Source organism: Cherax quadricarinatus, chromosome 48 (assembly GCF_038502225.1).
Source record: "Cherax quadricarinatus isolate ZL_2023a chromosome 48, ASM3850222v1, whole genome shotgun sequence".
In the NCBI taxonomy this organism is placed as follows: Eukaryota; Metazoa; Arthropoda; class Malacostraca; order Decapoda; family Parastacidae; genus Cherax; species Cherax quadricarinatus.
In genome coordinates, this window is record NC_091339.1 from 19,013,367 (window position 1) to 19,035,791 (window position 22,425).

General features: G+C 52.5%; 1 long non-coding RNA gene across 1 annotated transcript in view; it reads left to right on the top strand.

The window, feature by feature from the left end:
• The window catches only part of LOC138854059 (uncharacterized), a 28,303-nt gene extending 6,810 nt beyond the window's left edge, over positions 1 to 21,493 (top strand). The window contains exons 2-3 of the long non-coding RNA XR_011393255.1: positions 20,850 to 21,001; positions 21,135 to 21,493. This is a non-coding gene — a long non-coding RNA (uncharacterized lncRNA). The remainder of the gene's footprint in view (positions 1 to 20,849; positions 21,002 to 21,134) is intronic.
• The last annotated feature ends 932 nt before the right edge of the window (positions 21,494 to 22,425 follow it).

Genomic DNA, 22,425 nt, shown 5'->3' on the forward strand with positions numbered 1-22,425 from the left:
ATCTGTGATCCAACCCTCTGGTGTGTGCTCCATCACACAGTCATCATCTGTGATCCAACCCTCTGGTGTGTGCTCCATCACACAGTCATCATCTGTGATCCAACCCTCTGGTGTGTGCTCCACCACACAGTCATCATCTGTGATCCAACCCTCTGGTGTGTGCTCCATCACACAGTCATCATCTGTGATCCAACCCTCTGGTGTGTGCTCCATCACACAGTCATCATCTGTGATCCAACCCTCTGGTGTGTGCTCCACCACACAGTCATCATCTGTGATCCAACCCTCTGGTGTGTGCTCCACCACACAGTCATCATCTGTGATCCAACCCTCTGGTGTGTGCTCCACCACACAGTCATCATCTGTGATCCAACCCTCTGGTGTGTGCTCCACCACACAGTCATCATCTGTGATCCAACCCTCTGGTGTGTGCTCCACCACACAGTCATCATCTGTGATCCAACCCTCTGGTGTGTGCTCCACCACACAGTCATCATCTGTGATCCAACCCTCTGGTGTGTGCTCCACCACACAGTCATCATCTGTGATCCAACCCTCTGGTGTGTGCTCCACCACACAGTCATCATCTGTGATCCAACCCTCTGGTGTGTGCTCCATCACACAGTCATCATCTGTGATCCAACCCTCTGGTGTGTGCTCCATCACACAGTCATCATCTGTGATCCAACCCTCTGGTGTGTGCTCCATCACACAGTCATCATCTGTGATCCAACCCTCTGGTGTGTGCTCCATCACACAGTCATCATCTGTGATCCAACCCTCTGGTGTGTGCTCCACCACACAGTCATCATCTGTGATCCAACCCTCTGGTGTGTGCTCCACCACACAGTCATCATCTGTGATCCAACCCTCTGGTGTGTGCTCCACCACACAGTCATCATCTGTGATCCAACCCTCTGGTGTGTGCTCCACCACACAGTCATCATCTGTGATCCAACCCTCTGGTGTGTGCTCCACCACACAGTCATCATCTGTGATCCAACCCTCTGGTGTGTGCTCCATCACACAGTCATCATCTGTGATCCAACCCTCTGGTGTGTGCTCCACCACACAGTCATCATCTGTGATCCAACCCTCTGGTGTGTGCTCCACCACACAGTCATCATCTGTGATCCAACCCTCTGGTGTGTGCTCCACCACACAGTCATCATCTGTGATCCAACCCTCTGGTGTGTGCTCCATCACACAGTCATCATCTGTGATCCAACCCTCTGGTGTGTGCTCCACCACACAGTCATCATCTGTGATCCAACCCTCTGGTGTGTGCTCCACCACACAGTCATCTTCGTTATTTGTCACTATAACTCAACGGTATTTACCATGAGAAGAAAATATAATGGGTACAATCATAACCACAATTTTTAAAGGGGGTGGGGGTAAGCCAGCGGAAGGCCTCGGTCAGATGACCAAAACCTCCTGCTGCGGTTCATCATATGACTAAGACCCGACACTTGCACTGTTTCCTGACAAACCTTACCTAACCTAACCTGGGTATTTACCGGTCTACCAGGTTCTGTAGGACTCTGACATGAGGTGAAGAACCTTGAATGTGTGACTGTTGAAGATGGCACAGTCTTAATTATGGTGCTGTGTCACTCTTCATCTGAACTAGACTAATGTATTAGTGTGTAGTTGTTCCTCTGACTTGTCAGTACACTGGGACTACCAGGGGAGAATGTCAACAAGTTGGGACTACCGGAAATGACTGCCACTAGACCGGGGCTACCGGAAGAGACTGCCAATAGATTAGGGCTACCGGGAGAAGCCTGACACTACCGGGAGAGGCTTGACACACTACCGGGAGAGGCCTGACACTACTGGGATAGGCTTGACACTACCGGGAGAAGCCTGACACTACCGGGAGAGGCTTGACACACTACCGGGAGAAGCCTGACACTACCGGGAGAGGCTTGACACACTACCGGGAGTGTGGGGTCTATAGCTGAACTAATCAACATGCTGGGTTAGTATATTCACGAACGGACGAATATATTATTCAAACTTACACACAAGGACGAATATAAGTATGCTCAGAGGTACTGTAGACACGGATAGACCAATGTACTCTCAGACGTAGACACGGATGAACCAGTGTACTCTCAGACGTAGACACGGAAGGACCAATGTACTCTCAGACGCAGACACGGAAAGATCAATGTACTCTCAGACGTAGACACGGAAGGACCAATGTACTCTCGGACGTAGACACGGAAGGACCAATGTACTCTCAGACGTAGACACGGAAGGACCAATGTACTCTCAGACGTAGACACGGAAGGACCAATGTACTCTCAGACGTAGACACAGAAGGACCAATGTACTCTCAGACGTAGACACGGATGAACCAGTGCACTCTCAGACGTAGACACGGAAGGACCGATGTACTCTCAGACGTAGACACGGAAGGACCAATGTACTCTCAGACGTAGACACAGAAAGACCAATGTACTCTCAGACGTAGACACAGAAGGACCAATGTACTCTCAGACGTAGACACAGAAGGACCAATGTCCTCACAGACGTAGACACGGAAGGACCAATGTACTCTCAGACGTAGACACGGAAGGACCAATGTACTCTCAGACGTAGACACGGAAGGACCAATGTACTCTCAGATGTAGACATGGAAGGGCCATTGTACTCTCAGACGTAGACACGGAAGGACCAATGTACTCTCAGACGTAGACACGGAAGGACTAATGTACTCTCAGACGTAGACACGGAAGGACCAATGTACTCTCAGACGTAGACACGGAAGGACCAATGTACTCTCAGACGTAGACACGGAAGGACTAATGTACTCTTAGACGTAGACACGGAAGGACCAATGTACTCTTAGACGTAGACACGGAAGGACCAATGTACTCTCAGACGTAGACACGGAAGGACCAATGTACTCTCAGATGGAGACACGGACGGACCAATGTACTCTCAGACGTAGACACGGACGGACCAATGTACTCTCAGACGTAGACACGGACGGACCAGTGTACTCTCAGACGTAGACACGGACGGACCAATGTACTCTCAGACGTAGACACGGACGGACCAATGTACTCTCAGACGTAGACACGGACGGACCAGTGTACTCTCAGACGTAGACACGGACGGACCAATGTACTCTCAGACGTAGACACGGACGGACCAGTGTACTCTCAGACGTAGACACGGACGGACCAATGTACTCTCAGACGTAGACACGGACGGACCAATGTACTCTCAGACGAAAACAAGAACATCCCTATGTACTACTGAATGTATGTAGGTTCGAACGCTGACACTTATTCGCATACGGAAGCAAACGCGCACGTACCCACCTACGGACGGGTGTACACACGAATGCACGTACACACGGACGCACGTACACCGACCTGATTGACTGGTAATACTGAATTTCCGCTTAAGAACGAAGGAAAAAGTTGGCCAGGGTAAAGCTATTATCTTTCTTATTTTCATTAAGAGAACTGCTGTCTCCTGTCGTCTCTTGCTGTCTCCTGTCGTCTCTTGCTGTCTCCTGTCGTCTCTTGCTGTCTCCTGTCATCTCTTGCTGTCTCCTGTCGTCTCTTGCTGTCTCCTGTCGTCTCTTGCTGTCTCCTGTCGTCTCTTGCTGTCTCCTGTCATCTCTTGCTGTCTCCTGTCGTCTCTTGCTGTCTCCTGTCGTCTCTTGCTGTCTCCTGTCGTCTCTTGCTGTCTCCTGTCGTCTCTTGCTGTCTCCTGTCGTCTCTTGCTGTCTCCTGTCGTCTCTTGCTGTCTCCTGTCATCTCTTGCTGTCTCCTGTCGTCTCTTGCTGTCTCCTGTCGTCTCTTGCTGTCTCCTGTCGTCTCTTGCTGTCTCCTGTCGTCTCTTGCTGTCTCCTGTCGTCTCTTGCTGTCTCCTGTCGTCTCTTGCTGTCTCCTGTCATCTCTTGCTGTCTCCTGTCGTCTCTTGCTGTCTCCTGTCGTCTCTTGCTGTCTCCTGTTGTCTCTTGCTGTCTCCTGTCGTCTCTTGCTGTCTCCTGTCGTCTCTTGCTGTCTCCTGTCGTCTCTTGCTGTCTCCTGTCATCTCTTGCTGTCTCCTGTCGTCTCTTGCTGTCTCCTGTCGTCTCTTGCTGTCTCCTGTCGTCTCTTGCTGTCTCCTGTCGTCTCTTGCTGTCTCCTGTCATCTCTTGCTGTCTCCTGTCGTCTCTTGCTGTCTCCTGTCGTCTCTTGCTGTCTCCTGTCGTCTCTTGCTGTCTCCTGTCGTCTCTTGCTGTCTCCTGTCATCTCTTGCTGTCTCCTGTCGTCTCTTGCTGTCTCCTGTCGTCTCTTGCTGTCTCCTGTCGTCTCTTGCTGTCTCCTGTCGTCTCTTGCTGTCTCCTGTCATCTCTTGCTGTCTCCTGTCGTCTCTTGCTGTCTCCTGTCGTCTCTTGCTGTCTCCTGTCGTCTCTTGCTGTCTCCTGTCGTCTCTTGCTGTCTCCTGTCGTCTCTTGCTGTCTCCTGTCGTCTCTTGCTGTCTCCTGCCGTCTCTTGCTGTCTCCTGTCGTCTCTTGCTGTCTCCTGTCGTCTCTTGCTGTCTCCTGTCGTCTCTTGCTGTCTCCTGTCGTCTCTTGCTGTCTCCTGTCGTCTCTTGCTGTCTCCTGTCGTCTCTTGCTGTCTCCTGCCGTCTCTTGCTGTCTCCTGTCGTCTCTTGCTGTCTCCTGTCGTCTCTTGCTGTCTCCTGTCGTCTCTTGCTGTCTCCTGTCGTCTCTTGCTGTCTCCTGTCGTCTCTTGCTGTCTCCTGTCGTCTCTTGCTGTCTCCTGTCGTCTCTTGCTGTCTCCTGTCGTCTCTTGTTGTCTCCTGCCGTCTCTTGCTGTCTCCTGTCGTCTCTTGCTGTCTCCTGTCGTCTCTTGCTGTCTCCTGTCGTCTCTTGCTGTCTCCTGTCGTCTCTTGCTGTCTCCTGTCGTCTCTTGCTGTCTCCTGTCGTCTCTTGCTGTCTCCTGTCGTCTCTTGCTGTCTCCTGTCGTCTCTTGCTGTCTCCTGTCGTCTCTTGCTGTCTCCTGTCGTCTCTTGTTGTCTCCTGCCGTCTTTTGCTGTCTCCTGTCGTCTCTTCCTGTCTCCTGTCGTCTCTTGCTGTCTCCTGTCGTCTCTTGCTGTCTCATGTCGTCTCTTGCTGTCTCCTGTCGTCTCTTGCTGTCTCGTGCCGTCTCTTGCTGTCTCCTGTCGTCTCTTGCTGTCTCCTGCCGTCTGTTGCTGTCTCCTGTCGTCTCTTGCTGTCTCCTGTCGTCTCTTGTTGTCTCCTGTCGTCTCTTGCTGTCTCCTGTCGTCTCTTGCTGTCTCCTGTCGTCTCTTGCTGTCTCCTGTCGTCTTTTGCTGTCTCCTGTCGTCTCTTGCTGTCTCCTGTCGTCTCTTGCTGTCTCCTGTCGTCTCTTGTTGTCCCCTGTCATCTCTTGCTGTCTCCTGTCGTCTCTTGCTGTCTCCTGTCCTCTCTTGCTGTCTCCTGCCGTCTCTTGCTGTCTCCTGTCGTCTCTTGCTGTCTCCTGTCGTCTCTTGCTGTCTCCTGTCGTCTCTTGCTGTCTCCTGTCGTCTCTTGCTGTCTCCTGTCGTCTCTTGCTGTCTCCTGTCGTCTCTTGCTGTCTCCTGCCGTCTCTTGCTGTCCCCTGTCGTCTCTTGCTGTCTCCTGTCGTCTCTTGCTGTCTCCTGCCTTTCTCTTGCTGTCTCATGTCGTCTCTTGCTGTCTCCTGCCGTCTCTTGCTGTCTCCTGTCGTCTCTTGCTGTCTCCTGCCGTCTCTTGCTGTCTCCTGTCGTCTCTTGCTGTCTCCTGTCGTCTCTTGCTGTCTCCTGTCGTCTCTTGCTGTCTCCTGTCGTCTCTTGCTGTCTCCTGTCGTCTCTTGCTGTCTCCTGTCGTCTCTTGCTGTCTCCTGTCGTCTCTTGCTGTCTCCTGTCGTCTCTTGCTGTCTCCTGTCGTCTCTTGCTGTCTCCTGTCGTCTCTTGCCGTCTCTTGCTGTCTCCTGTCGTCTCTTGCTGTCTCCTGTCGTCTCTTGTTGTCTCCTGCCGTCTTTTGCTGTCTCCTGTCGTCTCTTGCTGTCTCCTGTCGTCTCTTGCTGTCTCCTGTCGTCTCTTGCTGTCTCCTGTCGTCTCTTGCTGTCTCCTGTCGTCTCTTGCTGTCTCCTGCCGTCTCTTGCTGTCCCCTGTCGTCTCTTGCTGTCTCCTGTCGTCTCTTGCTGTCTCCTGCCTTTCTCTTGCTGTCTCATGTCGTCTCTTGCTGTCTCCTGCCGTCTCTTGCTGTCTCCTGTCGTCTCTTGCTGTCTCCTGCCGTCTCTTGCTGTCTCCTGTCGTCTCTTGCTGTCTCCTGTCGTCTCTTGCTGTCTCCTGTCGTCTCTTGCTGTCTCCTGTCGTCTCTTGCTGTCTCCTGTCGTCTTTTGCTGTCTCCTGTCGTCTCTTGCTGTCTCCTGTCGTCTCTTGCTGTCTCCTGTCGTCTCTTGTTGTCTCCTGTCGTCTCTTGCTGTCTCCTGTCGTCTCTTGCTGTCTCCTGTCGTCTCTTGCTGTCTCCTGCCGTCTCTTGCTGTCTCCTGTCGTCTCTTGCTGTCTCCTGTCGTCTCTTGCTGTCTCCTGTCGTCTCTTGCTGTCTCCTGTCGTCTCTTGCTGTCTCCTGTCGTCTCTTGCTGTCTCCTGCCGTCTCTTGCTGTCTCCTGTCGTCTCTTGCTGTCTCCTGTCGTCTCTTGCTGTCTCCTGCCTTTCTCTTGCTGTCTCATGTCGTCTCTTGCTGTCTCCTGTCGTCTCTTGCTGTCTCCTGTCGTCTCTTGCTGTCTCCTTTCGTCTCTTGCTGTCTCCTGTCGTCTCTTGCTGTATCCTGTCGTGTCTTGCTGTCTCCTGTCGTCTCTTGCTGTCTCCTGTCGTCTCTTGCTGTCTCCTGTCGTCTCTTGCTGTCTCCTGTCGTCTCTTGCTGTCTCCTGTCGTCTCTTGCTGTCTCCTGTCGTCTCTTGCTGTCTCCTGTCGTCTCTTGCTGTCTCCTGTCGTCTCTTGCTGTCTCCTGCCGTCTCTTGCTGTCTCCTGTCGTCTCTTGCTGTCTCCTGTCGTCTCTTGCTGTCTCCTGTCGTCTCTTACTGTCTCCTGTCGTCTCTTGCTGTCTCCTGCCGTCTCTTGCTGTCTCCTCTCGTCTCTTGCTGTCTCCTGTCGTCTCTTGCTGTCTCCTGCCGTTTCTTGCTGTCTCCTGTCGTCTCTTGCTGTCTCCTGTCGTCTCTTGCTGTCTCCTGTCGTCTCTTGCTGTCTCCTGTCGTCTCTTGCTGTCTCCTGCCGTCTCTTACTGTTTCCTGTCGTCTCTTGCTGTCTCCTGTCGTCTCTTGCTGTCTCCTGTCGTCTCTTGCTGTCTCCTGTCGTCTCTTGCTGTCTCCTGTCGTCTCTTGCTGTCTCCTGTCGTCTCTTGCTGTCTCCTGCCGTCTCTTGCTGTCTCCTGTCGTCTCTTGCTGTCTCCTGTCGTCTCTTGCTGTCTCCTGTCGTCTCTTGCTGTCTCCTGTCGTCTCTTGCTGTCTCCTGTCGTCTCTTGCTGTCTCCTGTCGTCTCTTGCTGTCTCCTGTCGTCTCTTGCTGTCTCCTGTCGTCTCTTGCTGTCTCCTTTCGTCTCTTGCTGTCTCCTGTCGTCTCTTGCTGTCTCCTGTCGTCTCTTGCTGTCTCCTGTCGTCTCTTGCTGTCTCATGTCGTCTCTTCCTGTCTCCTGTCGTCTCTTGCTGTCTCCTGTCGTCTCTTGCTATCTCCTGTCGTCTCTTCCTGTCTCCTGCCGTCTCTTGATGTCTCCTGTCGTCTCTTGCTGTCTCCTGTCATCTCGTTGTCTCCTGTCGTCTCTTGCTGTCTCCTGCCGTCTCTTGCTGTCTCCTGCCGTCTCTTGCTGTCTCCTGTCGTCTCTTCCTGTCTCCTGCCGTCTCTTGCTGTCTCCTGTCGTCTCTTGCTGTCTCCTGTCGTCTCTTGCTGTCTCCTGTCGTCTCTTGCTGTCTCATGTCGTCTCTTCCTGTCTCCTATCGTCTCTTGCTGTCTCCTGTCGTCTCTTGCTATCTCCTGTCGTCTCTTCCTGTCTCCTGCCGTCTCTTGATGTCTCCTGTCGTCTCTTGCTGTCTCCTGTCATCTCGTTGTCTCCTGTCGTCTCTTGCTATCTCCTGTCGTCTCTTCCTGTCTCCTGCCGTCTCTTGATGTCTCCTGTCGTCTCTTGCTGTCTACTGTCATCTCTTGTTGTCTCCTGTCGTCTCTTGCTGTCTCCTGCCGTCTCTTGCTGTTTCCTGTCGTCTCTTGCTGTCTCCTGTCGTCTCTTCCTGTCTCCTGCCGTCTCTTCCTGTCTCCTGTCGTCTCTTGCTGTCTCCTGTCGTCTCTTGCTATCTCCTGTCGTCTCTTCCTGTCTCCTGTCGTCTCTTGCTGTCTCCTGTCGTCTCTTGCTGTCTCCTGTCATCTCCTGCTGTCTCCTGTCGTCTCTTGCTGTCTCCTGTCGTCTCTTGCTGTCTCCTGTCGTCTCTTGCTGTCTCCTGTTGTCTACTGCTGTCTCCTGTCGTCTCTTGCTGTCTCCTGTCGTCTCTTGCTCTCTCGTGCCGTCTCTTGCTGTCTCCTGTCGTCTCTTGCTATCTCCTGTCGTCTCTTCCTGTCTCCTGCCGTCTCTTGATGTCTCCTGTCGTCTCTTGCTGTCTCCTGTCATCTCGTTGTCTCCTGTCGTCTCTTGCTGTCTCCTGCCGTCTCTTGCTGTCTCCTGCCGTCTCTTGCTGTCTCCTGTCGTCTCTTCCTGTCTCCTGCCGTCTCTTGCTGTCTCCTGTCGTCTCTTGCTGTCTCCTGTCGTCTCTTGCTGTCTCCTGTCGTCTCTTGCTGTCTCCTGTCGTCTCTTGCTGTCTCATGTCGTCTCTTCCTGTCTCCTGCTGTCTCCTGTCGTCTCTTGCTATCTCCTGTCGTCTCTTCCTGTCTCCTGCCGTCTCTTCCTGTCTCCTGCCGTCTCTTGATGTCTCCTGTCGTCTCTTGCTGTCTCCTGTCATCTCGTTGTCTCCTGTCGTCTCTTGCTATCTCCTGTCGTCTCTTCCTGTCTCCTGCCGTCTCTTGATGTCTCCTGTCGTCTCTTGCTGTCTCCTGTCATCTCTTGTTGTCTCCTGTCGTCTCTTGCTGTCTCCTGCCGTCTCTTGCTGTTTCCTGTCGTCTCTTGCTGTCTCCTGTCGTCTCTTCCTGTCTCCTGCCGTCTCTTCCTGTCTCCTGTCGTCTCTTGCTGTCTCCTGTCGTCTCTTGCTATCTCCTGTCGTCTCTTCCTGTCTCCTGCCGTCTCTTGCTGTCTCCTGTCGTCTCTTGCTGTCTCCTGTCATCTCCTGCTGTCTCCTGTCGTCTCTTGCTGTCTCCTGCCGTCTCTTGCTGTCACTTGCTGTCTCCTGTCGTCTCTTGCTGTCTCCTGTCGTCTCTTGCTGTCTCCTGTCGTCTCTTGCTGTCTCCTGTTGTCTACTGCTGTCTCCTGTCGTCTCTTGCTGTCTCCTGTCGTCTCTTGCTCTCTCGTGCCGTCTCTTGCTGTCTCCTGTCGTCTCTTGCTGTCTCCTGCCGTCTCTTACTGTCTCCTGTCGTCTCTTGCTGTCTCCTGTCGTCTCTTGCTGTCTCCTGTCGTCTCTTGCTGTCTCCTGTCGTCTCTTGCTGTCTCCTGTCGTGTATTGTTGTCTCCTGTCGTCTCTTGCTGTCTCCTGCCGTCTCTTGCTGTCTCCTGCCGTCTCTTCCTGTCTCCTGTCGTCTCTTGCTGTCTCCTGCCGTCTCTTGCTGGCTCCTGTCGTCTCTTGCTGTCTCCTGTCGTCTCTTGCTGTCTCCTGTCGTCTCTTGCTGTCTCCTGTCGTCTCTTGCTATCTCCTGTCGTCTCTTCCTGTCTCCTGCCGTCTCTTGATGTCTCCTGTCGTCTCTTGCTGTCTCCTGTCATCTCTTGTTGTCTCCTGTCGTCTCTTGCTGTCTCCTGCCGTCTCTTGCTGTTTCCTGTCGTCTCTTGCTGTCTCCTGTCGTCTCTTCCTGTCTCCTGCCGTCTCTTCCTGTCTCCTGTCGTCTCTTGCTGTCTCCTGTCGTCTCTTGCTATCTCCTGTCGTCTCTTCCTGTCTCCTGCCGTCTCTTGCTGTCTCCTGTCGTCTCTTGCTGTCTCCTGTCATCTCCTGCTGTCTCCTGTCGTCTCTTGCTGTCTCCTGCCGTCTCTTGCTGTCTCCTGTCGTCTCTTGCTGTCTCCTGTCGTCTCTTGCTGTCTCCTGTCGTCTCTTGCTGTCTCCTGTTGTCTACTGCTGTCTCCTGTCGTCTCTTGCTTTCTCCTGTCGTCTCTTGCTCTCTCGTGCCGTGTCTTGCTGTCTCCTGTCGTCTCTTGCTATCTCCTGTCGTCTCTTCCTGTCTCCTGCCGTCTCTTGATGTCTCCTGTCGTCTCTTGCTGTCTCCTGTCATCTCGTTGTCTCCTGTCGTCTCTTGCTGTCTCCTGCCGTCTCTTGCTGTCTCCTGCCGTCTCTTGCTGTCTCCTGTCGTCTCTTCCTGTCTCCTGCCGTCTCTTGCTGTCTCCTGTCGTCTCTTGCTGTCTCCTGTCGTCTCTTGCTGTCTCCTGTCGTCTCTTGCTGTCTCATGTCGTCTCTTCCTGTCTCCTGCTGTCTCCTGTCGTCTCTTGCTATCTCCTGTCGTCTCTTCCTGTCTCCTGCCGTCTCTTGATGTCTCCTGTCGTCTCTTGCTGTCTCCTGTCATCTCGTTGTCTCCTGTCGTCTCTTGCTATCTCCTGTCGTCTCTTCCTGTCTCCTGCCGTCTCTTGATGTCTCCTGTCGTCTCTTGCTGTCTCCTGTCATCTCTTGTTGTCTCCTGTCGTCTCTTGCTGTCTCCTGCCGTCTCTTGCTGTTTCCTGTCGTCTCTTGCTGTCTCCTGTCGTCTCTTCCTGTCTCCTGCCGTCTCTTCCTGTCTCCTGCTGTCTCCTGTCGTCTCTTGCTATCTCCTGTCGTCTCTTCCTGTCTCCTGCCGTCTCTTGCTGTCTCCTGTCGTCTCTTGCTGTCTCCTGTCATCTCCTGCTGTCTCCTGTCGTCTCTTGCTGTCTCCTGCCGTCTCTTGCTGTCTCCTGTCGTCTCTTGCTGTCTCCTGTCGTCTCTTGCTGTCTCCTGTCGTTTCTTGCTGTCTCCTGTTGTCTACTGCTGTCTCCTGTCGTCTCTTGCTGTCTCCTGTCGTCTCTTGCTCTCTCGTGCCGTCTCTTGCTGTCTCCTGTCGTCTCTTGCTGTCTCCTGCCGTCTCTTACTGTCTCCTGTCGTCTCTTGCTGTCTCCTGTCGTCTCTTGCTGTCTCCTGTCGTCTCTTGCTGTCTCCTGTCGTCTCTTGCTGTCTCCTGTCGTGTATTGTTGTCTCCTGTCGTCTCTTGCTGTCTCCTGCCGTCTCTTGCTGTCTCCTGCCGTCTCTTCCTGTCTCCTGTCGTCTCTTGCTGTCTCCTGTCGTCTCTTGCTGTCTCCTGTCGTCTCTTGCTGTCTCCTGTCGTCTCTTGCTGTCTCCTGTCGTCTCTTGCTGTCTCCTGTCGTCTCTTGCTGTCTCCTGTCGTCTCTTGCTGTCTCCTGTCGTCTCTTGTTGTCTCCTGCCGTCTTTTGCTGTCTCCTGTCGTCTCTTCCTGTCTCCTGTCGTCTCTTGCTGTCTCCTGTCGTCTCTTGCTGTCTCATGTCGTCTCTTGCTGTCTCCTGTCGTCTCTTGCTGTCTCGTGCCGTCTCTTGCTGTCTCCTGTCGTCTCTTGCTGTCTCCTGCCGTCTGTTGCTGTCTCCTGTCGTCTCTTGCTGTCTCCTGTCGTCTCTTGTTGTCTCCTGTCGTCTCTTGCTGTCTCCTGTCGTCTCTTGCTGTCTCCTGTCGTCTCTTGCTGTCTCCTGTCGTCTTTTGCTGTCTCCTGTCGTCTCTTGCTGTCTCCTGTCGTCTCTTGCTGTCTCCTGTCGTCTCTTGTTGTCCCCTGTCATCTCTTGCTGTCTCCTGTCGTCTCTTGCTGTCTCCTGTCCTCTCTTGCTGTCTCCTGCCGTCTCTTGCTGTCTCCTGTCGTCTCTTGCTGTCTCCTGTCGTCTCTTGCTGTCTCCTGTCGTCTCTTGCTGTCTCCTGTCGTCTCTTGCTGTCTCCTGTCGTCTCTTGCTGTCTCCTGTCGTCTCTTGCTGTCTCCTGCCGTCTCTTGCTGTCCCCTGTCGTCTCTTGCTGTCTCCTGTCGTCTCTTGCTGTCTCCTGCCTTTCTCTTGCTGTCTCATGTCGTCTCTTGCTGTCTCCTGCCGTCTCTTGCTGTCTCCTGTCGTCTCTTGCTGTCTCCTGCCGTCTCTTGCTGTCTCCTGTCGTCTCTTGCTGTCTCCTGTCGTCTCTTGCTGTCTCCTGTCGTCTCTTGCTGTCTCCTGTCGTCTCTTGCTGTCTCCTGTCGTCTCTTGCTGTCTCCTGTCGTCTCTTGCTGTCTCCTGTCGTCTCTTGCTGTCTCCTGTCGTCTCTTGCTGTCTCCTGTCGTCTCTTGCTGTCTCCTGTCGTCTCTTGCCGTCTCTTGCTGTCTCCTGTCGTCTCTTGCTGTCTCCTGTCGTCTCTTGTTGTCTCCTGCCGTCTTTTGCTGTCTCCTGTCGTCTCTTGCTGTCTCCTGTCGTCTCTTGCTGTCTCCTGTCGTCTCTTGCTGTCTCCTGTCGTCTCTTGCTGTCTCCTGTTGTCTACTGCTGTCTCCTGTCGTCTCTTGCTTTCTCCTGTCGTCTCTTGCTCTCTCGTGCCGTGTCTTGCTGTCTCCTGTCGTCTCTTGCTATCTCCTGTCGTCTCTTCCTGTCTCCTGCCGTCTCTTGATGTCTCCTGTCGTCTCTTGCTGTCTCCTGTCATCTCTTGCTGTCTCCTGTCGTCTCTTGCTGTCTCCTGTCGTCTCTTGCTGTCTCCTGTCGTCTCTTGCTGTCTCCTGTCGTCTCTTGCTGTCTCCTGTCGTCTCTTGCTGTCTCCTGTCGTCTCTTGCTGTCTCCTGTCGTCTCTTGCTGTCTCCTGTCGTCTCTTGCTGTCTCCTGTCGTCTCTTGCCGTCTCTTGCTGTCTCCTGTCGTCTCTTGCTGTCTCCTGTCGTCTCTTGTTGTCTCCTGCCGTCTTTTGCTGTCTCCTGTCGTCTCTTGCTGTCTCCTGTCGTCTCTTGCTGTCTCCTGTCGTCTCTTGCTGTCTCCTGTCGTCTCTTGCTGTCTCCTGTTGTCTACTGCTGTCTCCTGTCGTCTCTTGCTTTCTCCTGTCGTCTCTTGCTCTCTCGTGCCGTGTCTTGCTGTCTCCTGTCGTCTCTTGCTATCTCCTGTCGTCTCTTCCTGTCTCCTGCCGTCTCTTGCTGTCTCCTGTCGTCTCTTGCTGTCTCCTGTCGTCTCTTGCTGTCTCCTGTCGTCTCTTGCTGTCTCCTGTCGTCTCTTGCTGTCTCCTGTCGTCTCTTGCTGTCTCCTGTCGTCTCTTGCTGTCTCCTGTCGTCTCTTGCTGTCTCCTGTCGTCTCTTGCTGTCTCCTGTCGTCTCTTGCTGTCTCCTGTCGTCTCTTGCCGTCTCTTGCTGTCTCCTGTCGTCTCTTGCTGTCTCCTGTCGTCTCTTGTTGTCTCCTGCCGTCTTTTGCTGTCTCCTGTCGTCTCTTGCTGTCTCCTGTCGTCTCTTGCTGTCTCCTGTCGTCTCTTGCTGTCTCCTGTCGTCTCTTGCTGTCTCCTGTCGTCTCTTGCTGTCTCCTGCCGTCTCTTGCTGTCTCCTGTCGTCTCTTGCTGTCTCCTGTCGTCTCTTGCTGTCTCCTGTCGTCTCTTGCTGTCTCCTGTCGTCTCTTGCTGTCTCCTGTCGTCTCTTGCTGTCTCCTGCCGTCTCTTGCTGTCTCCTGTCGTCTCTTGCTGTCTCCTGTCGTCTCTTGCTGTCTCCTGCCTTTCTCTTGCTGTCTCATGTCGTCTCTTGCTGTCTCCTGTCGTCTCTTGCTGTCTCCTGTCGTCTCTTGCTGTCTCCTTTCGTCTCTTGCTGTCTCCTGTCGTCTCTTGCTGTATCCTGTCGTGTCTTGCTGTCTCCTGTCGTCTCTTGCTGTCTCCTGTCGTCTCTTGCTGTCTCCTGTCGTCTCTTGCTGTCTCCTGTCGTCTCTTGCTGTCTCCTGTCGTCTCTTGCTGTCTCCTGTCGTCTCTTGCTGTCTCCTGTCGTCTCTTGCTGTCTCCTGTCGTCTCTTGCTGTCTCCTGCCGTCTCTTGCTGTCTCCTGTCGTCTCTTGCTGTCTCCTGTCGTCTCTTGCTGTCTCCTGTCGTCTCTTACTGTCTCCTGTCGTCTCTTGCTGTCTCCTGCCGTCTCTTGCTGTCTCCTCTCGTCTCTTGCTGTCTCCTGTCGTCTCTTGCTGTCTCCTGCCGTTTCTTGCTGTCTCCTGTCGTCTCTTGCTGTCTCCTGTCGTCTCTTGCTGTCTCCTGTCGTCTCTTGCTGTCTCCTGTCGTCTGTTGCTGTCTCCTGCCGTCTCTTACTGTTTCCTGTCGTCTCTTGCTGTCTCCTGTCGTCTCTTGCTGTCTCCTGTCGTCTCTTGCTGTCTCCTGTCGTCTCTTGCTGTCTCCTGTCGTCTCTTGCTGTCTCCTGTCGTCTCTTGCTGTCTCCTGCCGTCTCTTGCTGTCTCCTGTCGTCTCTTGCTGTCTCCTGTCGTCTCTTGCTGTCTCCTGTCGTCTCTTGCTGTCTCCTGTCGTCTCTTGCTGTCTCCTGTCGTCTCTTGCTGTCTCCTGTCGTCTCTTGCTGTCTCCTGTCGTCTCTTGCTGTCTCCTGTCGTCTCTTGCTGTCTCCTTTCGTCTCTTGCTGTCTCCTGTCGTCTCTTGCTGTCTCCTGTCGTCTCTTGCTGTCTCCTGTCGTCTCTTGCTGTCTCATGTCGTCTCTTCCTGTCTCCTGTCGTCTCTTGCTGTCTCCTGTCGTCTCTTGCTATCTCCTGTCGTCTCTTCCTGTCTCCTGCCGTCTCTTGATGTCTCCTGTCGTCTCTTGCTGTCTCCTGTCATCTCGTTGTCTCCTGTCGTCTCTTGCTGTCTCCTGCCGTCTCTTGCTGTCTCCTGCCGTCTCTTGCTGTCTCCTGTCGTCTCTTCCTGTCTCCTGCCGTCTCTTGCTGTCTCCTGTCGTCTCTTGCTGTCTCCTGTCGTCTCTTGCTGTCTCCTGTCGTCTCTTGCTGTCTCATGTCGTCTCTTCCTGTCTCCTATCGTCTCTTGCTGTCTCCTGTCGTCTCTTGCTATCTCCTGTCGTCTCTTCCTGTCTCCTGCCGTCTCTTGATGTCTCCTGTCGTCTCTTGCTGTCTCCTGTCATCTCGTTGTCTCCTGTCGTCTCTTGCTATCTCCTGTCGTCTCTTCCTGTCTCCTGCCGTCTCTTGATGTCTCCTGTCGTCTCTTGCTGTCTACTGTCATCTCTTGTTGTCTCCTGTCGTCTCTTGCTGTCTCCTGCCGTCTCTTGCTGTTTCCTGTCGTCTCTTGCTGTCTCCTGTCGTCTCTTCCTGTCTCCTGCCGTCTCTTCCTGTCTCCTGTCGTCTCTTGCTGTCTCCTGTCGTCTCTTGCTATCTCCTGTCGTCTCTTCCTGTCTCCTGCCGTCTCTTGCTGTCTCCTGTCGTCTCTTGCTGTCTCCTGTCATCTCCTGCTGTCTCCTGTCGTCTCTTGCTGTCTCCTGTCGTCTCTTGCTGTCTCCTGTCGTCTCTTGCTGTCTCCTGTTGTCTACTGCTGTCTCCTGTCGTCTCTTGCTGTCTCCTGTCGTCTCTTGCTCTCTCGTGCCGTCTCTTGCTGTCTCCTGTCGTCTCTTGCTATCTCCTGTCGTCTCTTCCTGTCTCCTGCCGTCTCTTGATGTCTCCTGTCGTCTCTTGCTGTCTCCTGTCATCTCGTTGTCTCCTGTCGTCTCTTGCTGTCTCCTGCCGTCTCTTGCTGTCTCCTGCCGTCTCTTGCTGTCTCCTGTCGTCTCTTCCTGTCTCCTGCCGTCTCTTGCTGTCTCCTGTCGTCTCTTGCTGTCTCCTGTCGTCTCTTGCTGTCTCCTGTCGTCTCTTGCTGTCTCCTGTCGTCTCTTGCTGTCTCATGTCGTCTCTTCCTGTCTCCTGCTGTCTCCTGTCGTCTCTTGCTATCTCCTGTCGTCTCTTCCTGTCTCCTGCCGTCTCTTCCTGTCTCCTGCCGTCTCTTGATGTCTCCTGTCGTCTCTTGCTGTCTCCTGTCATCTCGTTGTCTCCTGTCGTCTCTTGCTATCTCCTGTCGTCTCTTCCTGTCTCCTGCCGTCTCTTGATGTCTCCTGTCGTCTCTTGCTGTCTCCTGTCATCTCTTGTTGTCTCCTGTCGTCTCTTGCTGTCTCCTGCCGTCTCTTGCTGTTTCCTGTCGTCTCTTGCTGTCTCCTGTCGTCTCTTCCTGTCTCCTGCCGTCTCTTCCTGTCTCCTGTCGTCTCTTGCTGTCTCCTGTCGTCTCTTGCTATCTCCTGTCGTCTCTTCCTGTCTCCTGCCGTCTCTTGCTGTCTCCTGTCGTCTCTTGCTGTCTCCTGTCATCTCCTGCTGTCTCCTGTCGTCTCTTGCTGTCTCCTGCCGTCTCTTGCTGTCACTTGCTGTCTCCTGTCGTCTCTTGCTGTCTCCTGTCGTCTCTTGCTGTCTCCTGTCGTCTCTTGCTGTCTCCTGTTGTCTACTGCTGTCTCCTGTCGTCTCTTGCTGTCTCCTGTCGTCTCTTGCTCTCTCGTGCCGTCTCTTGCTGTCTCCTGTCGTCTCTTGCTGTCTCCTGCCGTCTCTTACTGTCTCCTGTCGTCTCTTGCTGTCTCCTGTCGTCTCTTGCTGTCTCCTGTCGTCTCTTGCTGTCTCCTGTCGTCTCTTGCTGTCTCCTGTCGTGTATTGTTGTCTCCTGTCGTCTCTTGCTGTCTCCTGCCGTCTCTTGCTGTCTCCTGCCGTCTCTTCCTGTCTCCTGTCGTCTCTTGCTGTCTCCTGCCGTCTCTTGCTGGCTCCTGTCGTCTCTTGCTGTCTCCTGTCGTCTCTTGCTGTCTCCTGTCGTCTCTTGCTGTCTCCTGTCGTCTCTTGCTATCTCCTGTCGTCTCTTCCTGTCTCCTGCCGTCTCTTGATGTCTCCTGTCGTCTCTTGCTGTCTCCTGTCATCTCTTGTTGTCTCCTGTCGTCTCTTGCTGTCTCCTGCCGTCTCTTGCTGTTTCCTGTCGTCTCTTGCTGTCTCCTGTCGTCTCTTCCTGTCTCCTGCCGTCTCTTCCTGTCTCCTGTCGTCTCTTGCTGTCTCCTGTCGTCTCTTGCTATCTCCTGTCGTCTCTTCCTGTCTCCTGCCGTCTCTTGCTGTCTCCTGTCGTCTCTTGCTGTCTCCTGTCATCTCCTGCTGTCTCCTGTCGTCTCTTGCTGTCTCCTGCCGTCTCTTGCTGTCTCCTGTCGTCTCTTGCTGTCTCCTGTCGTCTCTTGCTGTCTCCTGTCGTCTCTTGCTGTCTCCTGTTGTCTACTGCTGTCTCCTGTCGTCTCTTGCTTTCTCCTGTCGTCTCTTGCTCTCTCGTGCCGTGTCTTGCTGTCTCCTGTCGTCTCTTGCTATCTCCTGTCGTCTCTTCCTGTCTCCTGCCGTCTCTTGATGTCTCCTGTCGTCTCTTGCTGTCTCCTGTCATCTCGTTGTCTCCTGTCGTCTCTTGCTGTCTCCTGCCGTCTCTTGCTGTCTCCTGCCGTCTCTTGCTGTCTCCTGTCGTCTCTTCCTGTCTCCTGCCGTCTCTTGCTGTCTCCTGTCGTCTCTTGCTGTCTCCTGTCGTCTCTTGCTGTCTCCTGTCGTCTCTTGCTGTCTCATGTCGTCTCTTCCTGTCTCCTGCTGTCTCCTGTCGTCTCTTGCTATCTCCTGTCGTCTCTTCCTGTCTCCTGCCGTCTCTTGATGTCTCCTGTCGTCTCTTGCTGTCTCCTGTCATCTCGTTGTCTCCTGTCGTCTCTTGCTATCTCCTGTCGTCTCTTCCTGTCTCCTGCCGTCTCTTGATGTCTCCTGTCGTCTCTTGCTGTCTCCTGTCATCTCTTGTTGTCTCCTGTCGTCTCTTGCTGTCTCCTGCCGTCTCTTGCTGTTTCCTGTCGTCTCTTGCTGTCTCCTGTCGTCTCTTCCTGTCTCCTGCCGTCTCTTCCTGTCTCCTGCTGTCTCCTGTCGTCTCTTGCTATCTCCTGTCGTCTCTTCCTGTCTCCTGCCGTCTCTTGCTGTCTCCTGTCGTCTCTTGCTGTCTCCTGTCATCTCCTGCTGTCTCCTGTCGTCTCTTGCTGTCTCCTGCCGTCTCTTGCTGTCTCTTGCTGTCTCCTGTCGTCTCTTGCTGTCTCCTGTCGTCTCTTGCTGTCTCCTGTCGTTTCTTGCTGTCTCCTGTTGTCTACTGCTGTCTCCTGTCGTCTCTTGCTGTCTCCTGTCGTCTCTTGCTCTCTCGTGCCGTCTCTTGCTGTCTCCTGTCGTCTCTTGCTGTCTCCTGCCGTCTCTTACTGTCTCCTGTCGTCTCTTGCTGTCTCCTGTCGTCTCTTGCTGTCTCCTGTCGTCTCTTGCTGTCTCCTGTCGTCTCTTGCTGTCTCCTGTCGTGTATTGTTGTCTCCTGTCGTCTCTTGCTGTCTCCTGCCGTCTCTTGCTGTCTCCTGCCGTCTCTTCCTGTCTCCTGTCGTCTCTTGCTGTCTCCTGCCGTCTCTTGCTGGCTCCTGTCGTCTCTTGCTGTCTCCTGTCGTCTCTTGCTGTCTCCTGTCGTCTCTTGCTGTCTCCTGTCGTCTCTTGCTGTCTCCTGTCGTCTCTTGCTGTCTCCTGCCGTCTCTTGCTGTCTCCTGTCGTCTCTTGCTGTCTCCTGTCGTCTCTTGCTGTCTCCTGGCGCCTCTTGCTGTCTCCTGCCGTCTCTTGATGTCTCCTTCCGTCTCTTACCGTCTCCTGCAGTCTACCGCCGTCTCTTGCTGTCTCCTGCCGTCTACTGCCGTGTCTTGCCGTCTCCTGCCGTGTGTTACTGTCTCCTGCCGTGTCTTGCCGTCTCCTGCCCTCTACTGCTGTGTCTTGCTGTCTCCTGCCGTCTCATGCTGTGTCCTGTCATCTACTGCCGTCTACCACTGTCTTCTGCAGCATATCACTAGAGATCACGGGGAAAAACCGGTTGCTTGCGTTTATCTCCTCCGGGGCCGACAGGTTCTTGTATCCGGGACAACATAATGTGAACACCGTATAAGATGAACAATGACGTGAACACTGTATAATGTAAGATGAACAATGGGCAATCCCCCCAGTGCTGTGCTTGCTAACCCTCTTCATTGAGAACCTGGAGACAAAGTCAGCACCCTCATCTTGTACACTTGAAATCACAACACGGCACTGACACTACAAGAAGTGTCCTTATTGGTTTCTTTCTGAGAGCTGCTTGCATCTCCAGCTCTTGTTTCCTTGAAGAGGAATGTGCCTATTTAACACTGGCCTTCACCAGGGGCAGATTTACTATGAAACTAATGAAGCTTAAGCTTCAGTTCCCCTGATCCCGGAGGGGTCCAGAAGCCACTTTAGTCCACACTGCTTAAGAATTCTGGGACTACTGTATGAGAAGGGGTTGCGAAGGGGTCCCCATAATAGTTCAAGCTTCAGGGGCCCCAAAAATGTAAGTCCGCCACTGGCCTTCACACGTCTTCATCTTCCCCTCTTTCTTCACTCGGGACTGCTGGCTCAAGACACAACCCCTCATCAACAAATCCCCCACCGTTCTTAGTGCTCTCGTGTGGAGATCTTGCCAGGAATACCCGCCAGAAGCAACATCAATGTATCCACCATGAATACATCCACCATCAATGACCCTTTCCACGACAGGCGTCTACACCGTCCCTTTGGACACTGTGTCAAGAAATTTGTAAGTGAAACAGGCAAGGCCTTAGCTGTCCTCCTAAATGAACATAGAAACGCCTGCAACACGGATGACTAAAGAACGCTTGTGTCCTTCACAGACACTCAACGGAACATTAGATGAGATGAAATGTGGCACAATTCGTCCTCCCTGAACCCAAGCTTAGCCGTCGAAGATACCTGGAAGCCTCACTGATCATTGTCACTGAACACCATAGAACAAAATACCGTAAGGAACAGAAATAAAAAGACTAGCATACATGATACTTAACCAGGCTAAGCCCTACCTACTTCATAACACAGGAATCACGTGACCATATGGGGCCTGACCCCTACTCAAAATCTTACTTGCGCTTTCATGAGGTCAGGACCAGTCTCTCGTAACACTATTATTCTTGACCTTTGTATGTTAGAAGTGATCAGGGCCACAAGTTCTAAACACATGGGTCTAATTTATCAACATGTCGGCTCTCTGAGCCATTTACGTACACACAGGTCCTAGAGTTGGCATATGTGTCTTTTTTTTAAACCTCTGAACAAACACCATAAGTTTCATAAGGTATCAGGAAACACACAATAACACCAACAATCACCTGTGACCCTCACCCAGCAACAACAGTCAGTGTTAAGTAGCACATTTCTTACAGGTCACGACCAGAATGAACGAACATAAATATTAACAGATTTCAATATCCTCTCTTTATCTACGGTCGACTACCTTCTAATTAACCTTTTTAGCGTGTGAGACGGTGAAGGAGCGCTGGCTGCAGGAAGCTGCCTGCACTTCTTGCAACATGAAAGCTATTATTGTCTCAGACAACCAGTTTGTCTATACTTTTATTTTTCATTTCTTCAGCAGCAGCAGCAATAAAACCAAGACTACATGCCGACACTCATACACAGGTTTTTAATTACAGGTCTGCCTTAATTCTACACACCTGCAACTTGGCTACTGCCTCACAAGGTACGCCATCACCAACAGCCTGGCAGGTCAAAAAGTTCGATATATATATATATATATATATATATATATATATATATATATATATATATATATATATATATATATATATATATATATATATATATACATACATTATTTTTTCTACCTCAAACTTTTCGTTTTTTATTTCGCTCATGTGTGAGGCCTCGTTAGATTGTCATTTAATTTTCAGGACAACTTTGGTCATGGCACAGGTGCACTATGACTAAAATTGTAGCGCCCATACCCGACATCCTGGAATAATTTTGATAAACTTACAAAAGCTTCTGCGGCGGAGTTTCAAACATTAAACAACAGGTGACGACTAAGGAGACTCACAATCAAGTGAGTAAGAACACATCTGCAATTTTTTTTGTGTAATATAGCGAGAAATTTATTCCCGTTAAATCAGGTTAGATATATTTAAGTCTTCCTTTTCTGAATGGCTTCAGTATTTAATGGCTTATGAATCTTACAGTCAGGATAATACGTGTTTATTTGGAATTTCCCTGGAGTTGCTTCTGGAGGTCAATACCACCGCGACCCGGTCCCAGACCACGCTTGGTTGCTGACCTGATCGATCAAGCTGTAGGTGCCTGTCGCCTGCACTTCAGCGAATGCACCACAACCCGGCTGATCAGGAACGGTTTTAAAGAATCCGTCAAGTTCCCTCTTGAAGACAACTAAAGGTTTGTTGGTAATTGCCCTTAAGCGTGTAGGGAGGGAGCTGAAGAGTTGTGGTCCTGGAGTTCATGTCAAAACTGGAGAATGCCTCTTCTGATCGCCTTCAAATTTTCAACCTTCAAGGGTCCCAATTTGCCTGTTAAGTCCCAATTTGCCAATTTTATCAAATATACAGTGATATCAGTAAAATATACAGCGATATAAGAATCAACAAACTCTGATAATTCTCCCACAATATATAATGCTCTATTTTTTCCTTTATGTGTTAAATTTCAACTAGCTGATAATAATAAGTACCAGTATTATGGCACGAAGGAGAGGGTGGATGCAGCCAGGAATGTTGGTCCAGGGTACGTGTAGTTTTTATGGTGCAGACAACAGTGGTCTAACAGTCTGACTTAGTCTCCGGGGGAGACAGCTAGGTGCTCACCCACTCGTTGGTTTCAACAGTCTGACTTAGACTCTGGGAGACAGTCAGGTGCTCACCCACTCGTTGGTTTCAACAGTCTGACTTAGACTCTGGGAGACAGTCAGGTGCTCACCCACTCGTTGGTTTCAACAGTCTGACTTAGACTCTGGGAGACAGCCAGGTGCTCACCCTCTCGTTGGTTTCAACAGCCTGACTTAGACTCTGGGAGACAGCCAGGTGCTCACCCTCTCGTTGGTTTCAACAGCCTGACTTAGACTCTGGGAGACAGCTAGGTGCTCACCCTCTCGTTGGTTTCAACAGCCTGACTTAGACTCTGGGAGACAGCCAGGTGCTCACCCACTCGTTGGTTTCAACAGCCTGACTTAGACTCTGGGAGACAGCCAGGTGCTCACCCACTCGTTGGTTTCAACAGCCTGACTTAGACTCTGGGAGACAGCCAGGTGCTCACCCACTCGTTGGTTTCAACAGTCTGACTTAGACTCTGGGAGACAGCCAGGTGCTCACCCACTCGTTGGTTTCAACAGTCTGACTTAGACTCTGGGAGACAGCCAGGTGCTCACCCACTCGTTGGTTTCAACAGTCTGACTTAGACTCTGGGAGACAGCCAGGTGCTCACCCACTCGTTAGGGCAACAATCAAAAACAATATTTTCTCC